The sequence below is a fragment of the Petaurus breviceps genome, unplaced genomic scaffold (assembly GCF_028583685.1).
Source record: "Petaurus breviceps papuanus isolate PSGF00001 unplaced genomic scaffold, PetGlider_PUasm1.0 91133, whole genome shotgun sequence".
In the NCBI taxonomy this organism is placed as follows: domain Eukaryota; kingdom Metazoa; phylum Chordata; class Mammalia; order Diprotodontia; family Petauridae; genus Petaurus; species Petaurus breviceps.
This window is the reverse complement of record NW_027187419.1, coordinates 87720333-87733544: the sequence shown is the minus strand read 5'-3', so window position 1 is coordinate 87733544 and position 13212 is coordinate 87720333. Positions and strand designations below refer to the sequence as shown.

At 35.7% G+C, this 13212-nt stretch overlaps 1 protein-coding gene across 8 annotated transcripts in view; it reads right to left on the bottom strand.

Moving 5' to 3' along the window:
• The window catches only part of SLC4A10 (solute carrier family 4 member 10), a 399681-nt gene that overhangs the window by 273628 nt on the left and 112841 nt on the right, over positions 1 to 13212 (bottom strand). The gene's annotated exons all lie outside the window — the stretch shown is intronic.

Here is a 13212-nt window from a genome sequence, read left to right as displayed (position 1 = left end):
TACTGTAGTGAAGGTGATCCCCTGTATGCACCGTCCCCCCCCCCCCCGTGAAATGCACGCCGCACTCTGAGCTGCATCCAATCAGAGCTGCAGCAGTGAGCGCGTCATCCTGTTCTTTACTGAATTCATTATTGAATAAAGGTACATTTTTTTGTTCACATTTACCTTTTTATTAAAATTGCTGTCAATGTTCATTAAAATAAGCCCTCCCCTGAAAATAAGCCCTCTGGTGTTTTTCTGTCCAAAAAAATTTATAAGACAGTGTCTTATTATCGGGGAAACACGGTATGTTTACACTCTGAAACTCAAAGCCCAAGTGAACTGCAAGAAGAGAAATTTATCTGAATTCAGACCCTCTTGAACCACTCTCTTTTCTCTCTGTGTTTTTTCTCTATTTATATATCTTTATCACATTTTAATTCAATAAACACTTATTTTTAAAAATTTATTTATTTTTTGTTTTCAACATTCACTTCTATAAGACTGAGTTCTAAATTTGCCCCCTCCTTCTCTCTCCCCCACACCCAAAGTGGTGTGCAATATGATATAGGTTATATATGTACAATCATATTACATATCCACATTAATCGTAACAAACACTTCTTAAGAACCTACCATATGCAAGGCACTGGGTTAGATCCCAAGAATACAAAGATAAAAATAACTGCCCCTGCTCTCGGTGGTCTTACATTCTACTTGCACACAGATAAAGGAGGGGGTGATTGGGGCAAAAGAGAGTTCCAGACAAAGTGCTCTAGGAATATATTAGAAAGTAAGTAACACATTCGCCTGGGGTTGGGGCAAGGGGATCAGGTAAAGCTACACAGAAGTGGCACCTGAGCTAAACCATGAAGGAAGGTAAGGATACTACAGAGCAGAGGTGAGGAGGAAATACATTACAGACATGTAGAAGAACCTGCATGAGTGAACAGAAGTGGGAGAAAATATGACAAGATTAGGAAAAGTCTGTCAACCTAGTTTTCCTGGACTTTAGAGTATGTGACGGGGAATAATGTAAAATAAAACTAAGGAGTCTGGATTTTGTCTTAGAGCAAAATGGAGCCACTGACAGTTAGAATGTGGGAGCTCCTCATGGCTGAGCTTGTATCTTAAAAAGCATAATTTTGGCAGTTAAACAGCTGAGACAAGTAACACCATTAGAAGGGAAGTACAGGTAAGAAGAGGTGATAGGTGATAAGGGTTAGGCTTTGAAAAGAGAAAGGCTGTGGCTCAGGTCAAAGGGGGTTCAAGGCTGCCCGGAGTCATTAGTTATTCCCAAGGCAAAAAGAATCACTTAATATATTTTCCAGATGGTGGTAATAAGAAGAATAGGTGTGTTTAGGAGATTGACTTCCCTTAGACCTAGAGCTGGAAAGAACTTAGAGGTCATCTAGTAGAGTTTCCACTGCTATTTCAAGAAAAGGAAAACTGAAGCCCAAAGAAATGAAGAGACTTAATTCAGGTCTTGGGACTCCAAGGTTAGCACTCTCTCCATTAAACTACATTGTCTCCCATTTGGAGCATGAAGCTACTGTAGAACTGGAGAAGGATATTCTTGGTTAGAATAAATACTAACATGAAGTAAGGAAAGGAAACATTTCTTAAGCACCTTCTATGTGCCAGGTACAGTGCCAAATGTCTTTCAGGCTTAACACTGTGCCTGGCACATAATAGGTGCTTAATGAATGTTTTTGATTAATTGATTTGTAGGTTTTATCTCACTTGCCAAGAGAATAACTATTTGATAGAGGAGTAAAAGTGAGGGTACAGAGGTTGAGAATGTGTGAATCAAGAGAGAGAGCTTGAGGGCTTATTGAGGTATGGATCCTAGCTCTTTGGGGTTGAATCTGAGTGTAGATTCCCAGAGGTTTGCTTCTTTCTATTTATGGATGTTATATATTACAAGGCTTAAGGCCATTTATGAAGGCCAGTGCCCCCAGCCTACGTAACTAGCTTTCCAGAATGACAGCATTATTGTTCCCTTCATGGGGCTATTACAATTTGGGGGTAGTAATGAAAAGGAACTTTTAGACATTGTATAGGTAAACAGTAGTTTTGACCTCATTTTCTACTTAATAAAAGATGGCTCCTTGAGGTGCTGAAAGAGCAACTATGGTCAATGTGTGAGTTGAAGATAATGTGGGCCTAAACTAGTGTTGTGGCTGTATGACTGCAGAGAAAGGGCCATATATTAGAAACATTGTGGTGTTAGGAGTGCACCTTTGCATACAAGAAGATAAAAGATAGGTCATGTCTGTGTGGTTCATGGTCTGTATGAAAACTAACAAACTAACAGCACCAATAAGTAGTTGCATATGATAGAAAGAAGTGATTTTCTTCCACAGATAGTTTTTATAACCTTTTTAATTTTAAGTTTTATTAATGGCTTTTGTTGCTGTTTTTTCCATCACAGTTATTTCCTAATATGCTCCTATCTAATCAAACCCTCTCTTGTTAAGAATGAAAAAGGGTTAAACACTATACAACATTTGTCATCAGTAATCTCCCCATCCAGCCCGTATATCCAAATACCACCACAGAGAGGAGAGAGATGCATGTCATCAGCTGTGCTCTGGAAACAATGTCAGTCCTTGCACCTAATGTGAGTTCACATGCCTTCATTAACATTATTGTATTTATTTTGTATATCTTCTTTTGCTTATTTTTTCTTTATTCCCCTCCAGTTCATATAAGTTATCCCATTTTCTTTGAATTTGGGGACAGGAGCTTGTTACAAAATTCTTTCTATATCATGAAAAAGAACAGAATATAATATAAGGGGCAGTGGATGAGCCCTAGAGAGAGCAGAGGTAGCACCAGGCTTGTAATCAAAGATGATGACAAGAATGATTTATGGCTAGGTATCATAGTTCCAAATATGAGCAACATAATTAAGCCATGAAAAAAGTGAAGGGCTCTGGAGTCTGAAGTTTAGATAAAGGAAAACATACATATTTTATGGTACAAATTATAATTTTCTTATCGAGATCATGAAAAATTAAAAGATGTCAAACAAGTCACTGAAAGATGCAAAAACTAAGTATCCTCTGACTCAGTGGATGGGTTGTGGAAGAAATTAAAGTAATGAGGGTGAGGAGACAAGACTGCCCATGCAGCCCCTTACTGTGGACTACTTGTAAAGAAATACATTTCAAACTTCAAAGAAATTGAAAGTTAAGATAAAAAAGAAAACAATGCAATGGATACCAGTCATAGCAAAAAAAGAAAAAGAAGATACCACACATGAACAAAAACACAGGAAGGGTAGTAATTATTTTAAGTATACACAAAGAATATGTCAGAGTAGCTAAAAAAAAGTCAACAAAAAGTGCAGAGAAGAGATAGGTACAATCCCATGGGGTGATATTTTGAAAACGATGATGATAAAAGTAGGGTTAGAGGCTTTCAAGAATGAAATTCTAATGATATGAATTTGAATGATTCCAATGAGGAAGAAAAATCAGAGATATCTCAAGAGTTTAATGTGGCTTCCAAAGAGTTCTCCAAAGAACACACATTTGATTTAAAAAAAAAAGACATGCATGGATGTTAGAAGTAGAGTAAAACACAAGCAAACAAGGAAAAAATGCAGAGTAGAAAAGACTTGTGTGAATAGCATCATTAAAGCTAAAGATCAGAATAAGATGAGAAATATGAAAAATCTTCAGGACAACAGAAAGATCTTTAACTATATTGGAGACAGGCTCAGGATCCTAAATAGCTCAAAAAAAAAACCCAAAACCAAAACAAGGGCCAAATTTAATGAAACAAAATTTAATAGGAGTAAGTGTCAAATTCTACACTTGAGATTAAAAATTAACTGGAAGATATGGCTAGCCAGTAGCATTTATGAACATGACCTAGAATTTTCCATAAATTTCAACTTCAATGAGTCAATAGTGAAATGTAGCTACTTCATTCAGCCCCTGCTCTAGTCTGCTGGAGGAACTGGAGGTTGGGGCAGGGTGAAACTAAGGCAATCTGAAGCAACATTAATGGAAGCCCAATATATAAAAAATGGAAGCAATATATTTTATTATATTATATATTATATAATATTATTATTATATTATATATAATATTATTATTATACAATATATAATATAATATTATATATTATATAATATTATATTTTATAATCATTATACTCCAAAGATTAGACCATATCTGAAGAATTATGTTCGATTCTACATGTCATGTTTTAAAAGGAACTTTGAAAAACGGAGGCATATCTAGGTAGCCAGAATAACAAGGGCACTCAAAACTGTCTTAAATAAAAACCTGTTGAAGGAATAGCGAAATTTCAACCTGAAAAGGGGAAAACTTAAAGAGAACACAACAATTCTTTCCAAATATTTGGACGACTGTCACAAGAGAAAAGAATTAGACATTCTCTGCCATTGGCAGAAGCAGAGCTAGGCATTGTGACTGGAGGACTGTGTTATGTATTATTTTTAATCCCATAGTCTCTGGAATTACTTTGTTTTCTATTATCTACCTAAACAGTACAAGGAATCAGGAACCCACAAATGTTGTTTACATATAGGAGGGCACTTGACTCTGAACACTGTTTACAAGATTTGCTTAAGAAGGGTTTGATGCTCTTGGCAAGACTGTCTTGCAGCACGTGGTGGGGCATCAAATACACCAAATGTTTGGCAGTATTTCATCCACCCAGTCACCGTACCATATGCTCTTATACCCCTTTTCATGTCAGTGATAAGCAATTCAGGAAGCAGGACCTTACTAGAGTCATCCATCATTGAATGGGTGTCAAAGCGTTTTCCCCAAAGGGAAGGTCTGACCCTATCAGCTCCTGACTCAATAAACTCTGAAGTCTCTACATCACTTCTATAATCAAATATAAAATTCCCTGATGGACATTTAAAATTCTTCATAACCTGACGTCTTCCTATCTACCTAGGCTTCTGAACTTTCCATGTATTCTATAGTCCAGCCATATTGATCCATTTGCTGTTCTTCACACATGACACTCCACATATCATATCCATGCCTTTGCATTAGCTGGTTGTCCCCTATGTTCTCCTTCTTCACCTTTGCTTTTCAGAATCCTTGGTTTCCTTCAAGACCTAACTCAAATGCCATCCTGAAAGGCAGAAATCTTTCCCAGTCATCCTACCACTATGTACTATGAATGCTTTCTACTCAAATGTTTTACATCTACTTTGTATGTATACTTACTTATATTTACATGTACACATACATATCTGTGTGTATGTACGCGTAAACATATATACTATATGTGTTATAAGTTTTTGTTGACTGAATGAATTTTATGTCCACAAATATCATCCCATTTACACAGGGGCAAACCAAGTAAGGTTCATTTTTGCCTTGTAACTCAAGGCTCTCCTCTTCTGGAAAGAGGGGTAAGGAGGGAGTGGAACAGTATCATTTAAATGAGAAGATACCCTCTCTCAGACAGTTCACTTTCTTGGCCTGTGTCTAGATTCAATAAAGTTACTATAAAGAGTTGGTCTATATGCAGTGCTCTCCTGCTTCCCTCATTTGTACTGACATGCAGAGTGACAGCATTATTAATATAAGTGTGGCTTGTCGGTTCAATTCAACAAACACCTATTAAATACTCACTATGTGCAAGGCACTGTCAAGATGCTGGAGATACAAAGACAGAAATAGAACAGTCCCTGCCATGGAGATGCCTCAGCAACTCAGTAAATGCTTAACAGGACAGCACCCACAAAATGATCCACCAACTGGTCATTTGAATAAACAAATATTATTTTCTATAATTCTGCCTTCCCCTTTCCTCAATCCCCACTAAAGTTCTCTGCCCTCCTCTTAATAGAATGAAGAAGTTAGCCTAACAACCATGATGGGCAGCAACACGCAGGCATTTCTCTCTGGGGTTTCTTAGAGCCTGGCTAAAGAGAGGGCTGGTTTTCACATGATGTACAAGAAACTGGGTAAGGTGCAAGAATATGGACCTACATTTGAAGACTATTACATAAAGAAACCAGAAATAAACATTCTATCAAAATGGAAATCATTATGGAATACAAATTCAATTTTATAGAAAGGGGGGAGGGGTTCTGCTATGCTTCTTACATAAGTCAGAACAAGAGTTTTAGTCTTCCCATGCAAGTACCATTTTATAGTTTTCTCATTCTATCAAATACAATTGAAATCAATGGAATAATTTATTTTCCTGGGATTCTGATGGGGAAACAGCTTTGAGAAAATAATCATCAAAACAAAAACAAAGTTTAGGCGTTATGAGCTGAAATGGTTCAATCATATAACATTCACCATGAGTTTCTGATAACAAGCTTCTTGCAAAAAAAAATGCTGAGACCCAATTGGCTACTTTTGCACTATTAAATCAAATATAATCCATCCTTGTGTCATCACGTTTCTGTCCTTGGTTCTGACTAGACCACTAGGATACTGTCGAAGCTGAATATAATGGCCCATTCACAGGGGGGTACTCACCTACATTGCCCTAACTTCTTTCTCTAAAAAAATGTTTATTTTTTAATTTATGGAATAAAATAAGCATTTCAATAAACACAGTAAAATAAAAAAGATGATTGCACATAAAACTGAAAATCCATTATGTACAACTTGCTGTTCCTTATAAATATATAAAGTTATCACGTAGATTTCTTTTTTTTCCTTCCCTCCTAAACCTGTCCCACCCCACCCTGCCCTAGAGATGGCTGCCATTATTGAATAACTCCTGATGAAGAGAAACAAAGAGGCAATTCAGTGTAACACAGAAATGCTGATCCTGGAATCAAGAGATCCTTCCTCTGTCAACTTTGTGACATTGGGAAATTCACATAGACTCTCTGGGGCTCAATTTTTTCACTAGTATAATTGAAGATTTGACCAGATAAATGCTAAGACCTCTCTCAGATCTACATCTATGATTCTATGAACTAGAGTCATGGAATCAGATTATTAAAGTTGAAAAGGATATAAAAAAAGATTTTAAATTTGGAAGGGTCCTGTATCTCCAAGGATTCTTAATATAAGTATTAACCTAGTATATTACTTTTAAAAAATTTTTTGACGATTATATTTCAACATAATTGAATTACATTTATAATCTCAGTATGTGAAGCCTTTAAAACATGATTCTGAGAAGGGTTCACCAGAATGCCAAAGGGGTCTATGACACAAAGAAAGTTAAGAGCATCTGATCTAGTACAAGTCCCATCATTTTTATAGATAAAGAAACTGAGACCAACCTAGTCTAATGACCATCTAATACATAAATTTTTTTTCTAGATCACCCCAAACAGGTGTTAGACCACTTGTGCAGACTGTTTCCACATGAGTTTCAGACTTCTACTTTTCCTGAAATGAGTATATTATAATGGTCTATTTATATTTCACACAATTTGGTAATGATATTTCAAATCTGTATGACATCCTTCAGAGGCAAATACTTTTACTTATTCCTATTCATTGGTGAGAAACCTGAGATAAGAGGAGGTTAAATGAATGGTCAAGAGTTGCCCTAGAAGCCAAAAGCAGAGGTGGGACCGCAAACCAGGTTTACAATTTGTCAACCCAATATCTTATCTCTACTATCTAAGCAATCCTGCCTGGACATTCTGAAATTTTACATTTCTTCACTCATTCACAGTCTTTCAATTATATTACAAATTTGCCCAAAGATTAAGCATCTCAGAGGCATCATGGTAGAATGTGAAGCATCCTAGCCTGGGCCAGAATGTACATGGCTTCTATTCCCCGCAGTAACTTGCTGGGGCACCCTTGTCTCCTCTGTAAAAAAAAAAGATGTTATACAAAATTATATCTAAACCTCTTTTAGGTAAGAATAGTATATGATTCTAACTCATCTCCCCAGTTCCCAAATTACATAGGATTTCTTGTTTTAGTAATTCCTGTCATATTGAAATACAGAAAATAGATTTTTCTCATGTTTATGGGCAAAATTAACTTGTGCCCAACAATCAATTTTTAACCAGCAGAAAGTATTTATTCCATGTGGGGAACTTAACAGTCTATGATAACAAATTTTATTCTGCAGCCTAGGAATGATTTGGCCCTTTTGGGTCAACAGCTTCACCATGATGAGCTAAATACTCAAATGAACACATTAGATTATCCTTAAAACTAATGTTCAAAAAAAGCCAAAGTTAAGTCAGACCACAAGTTACAAAACAGGAAGTTTCAATCATGAGGCAGGAAAATGATCTTTTTTTCCCCCCATTTTCAGTCCATCCCTTGTGGATGATTCCATAGATCTCACTACTTTCATTCTTTATATGGATGATGTTGCACTGAAGTGTGGGCATTAAATACAAAATTCTTCATATTCCCCATGTACAGATAACACTCTTTTGGATTAGATGCCAAGAGTCATAGCCCAGCTGTTACAAAGTCTTAAGGTAATCTATATGTGGATGAGAACTAACTGGCTTCTACTTAACTTTAAGCTCAGTGATTTAAAGGTTTAGCTAACAATGTATCTGTACTGAATTTTAAACTATTTTGCATACACATCCATGGTTTAGATCAAGGATTTATCATTTAGATTTGTAATTTCTGTTGAAAATTCAAATAACATTTATAGATAAGAATAACAGTCTCAGTTTCCACTTGCCTTTGAGAGAATTTTTTTTATTCCCAAAGCTTCATCACAATAGTCTGAGTTTTCCTCATATTAAGATGAGCTTATTAGATTGTCCTTCACATAAGACTAATTAAAAAAAAAACCGACAACCTAAGTCAGGTCACTTGCTTGGAAGTGTGGTGTTTGTATCTGGAAGTCTGAGGAAGTTTGCATAGGAATGAATCCTGTTTGGTCACAGTGGAGAGGATGGTCATGCCACCTCAAGTGGATAAACAATTTCATTACTGCTTTACCCTCTACTGTGTCTATGCAGTACAAGGTCTGCTTTGGCAATCTGACCTTCAGCTTCAAAGTCCCCAAAGTATTCAACCTTTGGGACTGAATTTTTAATGCAGGCAATGTCTTTCTGTATGCATTACAATGTTATTTTCCCGGAAGTAAGCAAAGAAGAACTGGACAGCTGAGAAATCTAAGAATCTGGGAACTCTGGGGTTTATAATCTTAAACTCTTCTTGACCAATTCCTTGCCCTTGGGGGAAAAGCTTCAGGTTAAGAAAATTTCTCAACAAAACAGTATTTAGATCCAATGATGCCACAAAATTAGGGACTTCTGCATTTAAATATCATCCAAATATCAAATTACTCACATATACTCAAAGAGTTCACTGGAAGATATTTTAAGCAGGCAAACGTTTTTATATTTCTAATTGCCAGAGATATAAAACATTAAACCCTAACAAACAGGAACCAAGAACGAGTTGTTCCTTTCTTTATGCCTTTCTATAATATAGTAATTGTTTGAACAAAAATATTTTTTCATTGTCTCATTTGAAGGGCAAAACTCATGAAAATCTCTTTTCAACTGGGATAAAGTCATACTTCATTTCCAAAAAAGATGTTTTGGGCTACCATGACCATTACAGATACATGATAACTGGTTATTGTATCTGGCCTGTCACATTCATTTTATTCATTGATTTACTCACTTATTTTGCTCTATAACTTTAGCCACAAAATACAATTAAGTGTAATTGGCACTGCTGTTGCATTCTATACAAAGATACCTTTCAGGGATGTATGATTTGATTAGTATCACTACAGAAGTTTTCCTTACATCAGTTCTAAATCTTTCTTTTTGCAATTTCCAAATCCTTTCTCCTGATTATGCTTTGTAGAGCCAAGCAGAATAAGCTTATCAAGAGTGGGGAACCTGTAGCCTCAAGGCCACATGTGGCATTCTAGGTACTTGGGTATGGTCTTTTGACTGAGTCCAAGTTTTATACAACAAATCCTTTAATTAAGGGGATTTGTTCTGTTAAGTCTGGATTTAGTCAAAGGGCTGCACTTGAGGACCTAGATGGCCACATGTGGCCTGGAGACAGCAGGTTCCCCATCCCTGTCCCATCCCCTCTTCTACAGGAAAACCCTTAAAATACTGAGAGAAGATTCCTCTTGTCTTCTCTTCTCTAGGCTAAACATTCTTAGGCCCTGAATTGATCCTCAGACACCATGATCTTGAAAACCTTCACCATCTTCAGTCACCTTCTTTGGAATGCTGTTATATTTATCAATGTCCAGAACTCAGTACCCAAAATTCAGATATGGTCTGTTCAAGGCAGATTACAGTGGGGCCATTACCTCCATTCTTCCTTCTTTTTAGCCTCCCACTCCCAGTCTTTAAAAGCTTCAAAATATAAGGATGTTTACAGACTAGTTCATAACACTATTTAATTCATCCTAGTTAAAGAAGTACAAAAAAATATTTCGGTCCAATTTTTAAAAATCCAATTATAAGTTCTTACTATCTTTTCCCACTATTATTAATATCAGCAAATGATACATTGACTGGAAATGAGCCTCAATAGCTGGAAGAACAATGTGAGTCATTATTTTCATTTTTATTAGCATCTTATTTCTATGAAGGTTATATTTTATGGCTAGTCTAATTTCTTTTGGAACCAAACTAAGTTTTATGGGTATTCAAACTTGCAGAATGCAATCAACGATTTAGTACTAAATACAGAGTAAACAAAATTTTTTAAAATTTAATTGATTCATTACTGTTAACCACATCACAGCATGCTCACTGAGAAATTTTCAAATATTGTTTAACCAAAAAGTATTTGATCGTACTGTTTAACCCATCCTCATGTTTCTCTAAATAAAGACTAAGCTAACAACAACAACAAAGGTAATAGCAAAGTGAATGCCTGTCAGCTGGGGAACAGTTGAACCAATTGTTGCACTTATTATGTAATGGAATATTATTGAGCTATAAAAAATAACAGATATGAGAAATTCAACAAAATATAAGACTCATGAACTGTTACAGATCAAAGAAAGCAGGATCAAGAAGGACAACACAGGTAAAGACTGCCATAATGTAGATAACACACTGGTTAAAGGCAACTGAATTGAGAGACTATAGGGACCAATCTTGGCCCTAGTGGACAAATGACAAAACATTCTTCTCTCTTTAGACAAGTTGGGAGGGGGCAAGAGTGCATAATGTTGCACACTAGCTGTTTTGCTAAACTGTTTTTCTTTTCTATAAGGGAGGGTTTTTAATGGGGAGGAAAATGTTTTTTTTAAAGGCATCAATAAAACTTTCATAAATATATACATATAAGTCAAGAAATTTGCAAGTAGAAAAAAAATTGGCACTGTGTGCAACTCACCTTCACCCTGAATATCTAGGTATGCACTTATCTTCTTATTTTTCTCTTGTGGTGGCACAGCAACTTTTCAAAAATTAATTTAAAGTACAAGTTGTTGCAGGAGAATATGTCTCTGTTTTTTGCTAGGGGGCTCAACTCAACCTTCCTGTTTGTTTTCATTCTATAGTACTCTTGTAATCTTACTACTGTGATCTAAATTTTTGTATGGTTTTACAAGGACTAGTTAATCTAATTATTTTTTTCAGTGGTACAAAGGGCTATATAATACATTCATAAGATCACAGATTTAGTGGTAGAGAGGACCTTGGAGGTCATCTAGTCTGATCCTCTAATTTTACAGGTGAGGAAACTGAGGTTCAGATATGTGATAAGATTTCTCCAAAGGATAAGAGATAGTATATTTTATAACTTGAACTAAATGTTAGTTCCTTTGATTCCAAAACTAGTACCCTTTGGACTATACCATGAGTCTCCCATTATACAGTGGCAAAGGGGTTTGGGGAGAAGGAAGAATGCTATGGATGAATATCTTTATTCCATACAACAGAGAATTAACCAAATAATTCTTCATGTATTATTATTTTCAGAAGATCTTTATAAAACTTTTTAAATCGGTTTCAAACACTGTACCTTATAGTTAGAGGCCATTGAAAATATGGCCTACCTTTTCTGGGAAGACTTCCACAGGTTTCATGATTAAAAAGGTCAAGGTTATCTTGAATCATAGGGGGAAAGGCTGAGATTATTTTCCAAATGTCTGCAACATCCTAGCCAGCCTTTACTTTCACAATTTAACATGCTTTTGGATGGCAATGCCCATCCAATGACATTGAATGTCTCCCATATTCCTTAACATGAATTAAGGACTTTGAAAAAATTGTCCTCTTCACCTTACAAAACAAATCAACAAGTCCCCATTTAATTAGCACCAAAGAAAGAATAAAGAACCTTGAGTGATTTGATTCTTTTTAGAAGGTCACAGACAGAGAAAAACAACAAAATACCATGAACCAATACTTAGAGGAATCCCAGGACAATGCCAAGAAACAGAATGTACTCATAGTGACTAATACATGCAAAGACTGGAAATAAATTCTAACAGATTAAACAGGTTTTATAGCCACTGAAAGGTATATTCAAATCATTCCAAAACTAAGCAAGCTTAAGAGTATGGCAGTATTCCCTATTAATAAAGTGTATAAGCTGGATAAGCAGGTTGAATAATCTGTAAATTATTGCCAATATCAGTAAGTAGAATTTTTTCCAATGTGTTTTTAATTAAAAAGGACAGACCAACCCTTTAACTGAATCAGTTTACTCTAAGGGCTTCAGATTTTTCTATAGTCCTTTGCAGAAGTACAAACTTTTGTAGAGAAATGCTAAAACACTTTGCCTCTTTGATAATTTAATAAAAATTTTCTGGGTCAAGAGGCCTCAGGCAGCTGTTCTAAGCTAATGGAATATATGTAATATGAAAAGGGAACAAAATACATTACTGTAAACATTTGTGCTTCGAAAACATCTATGGTATCTTATGCAAATATTTTACCATGAGGATCTAATGCAACAAGATGAACTTCATGTGTGGCAGTATCACGTGTGAAAATAGTTTAAAATAAATAGCAGAGTTTCAGAACAAAATGGATGAACTGAACTACTTTCCTGGGTCACTGAATGTTCTGTCATTTGTAGGAAACTATTTTAAATATAGTATTTTTCAATTTCCACATGAAAGCAGGCAAATCTTGACTCTTCTGAGTTAAAAACCCTAGACAAGCTACAATGTCACAAGCCTTCATTTTAGAAGACAGGTCTATAATCGGCTTTTATCTAAAAATAGTGTCACAGCAGGTATCTACATTAACAGCCCCTAAAGCATCAGCATTCCAAGAGATCTCAGGGATGGAAAACAATGTTTGGGTTGGTTGGTTTTTTTTTTTTTTT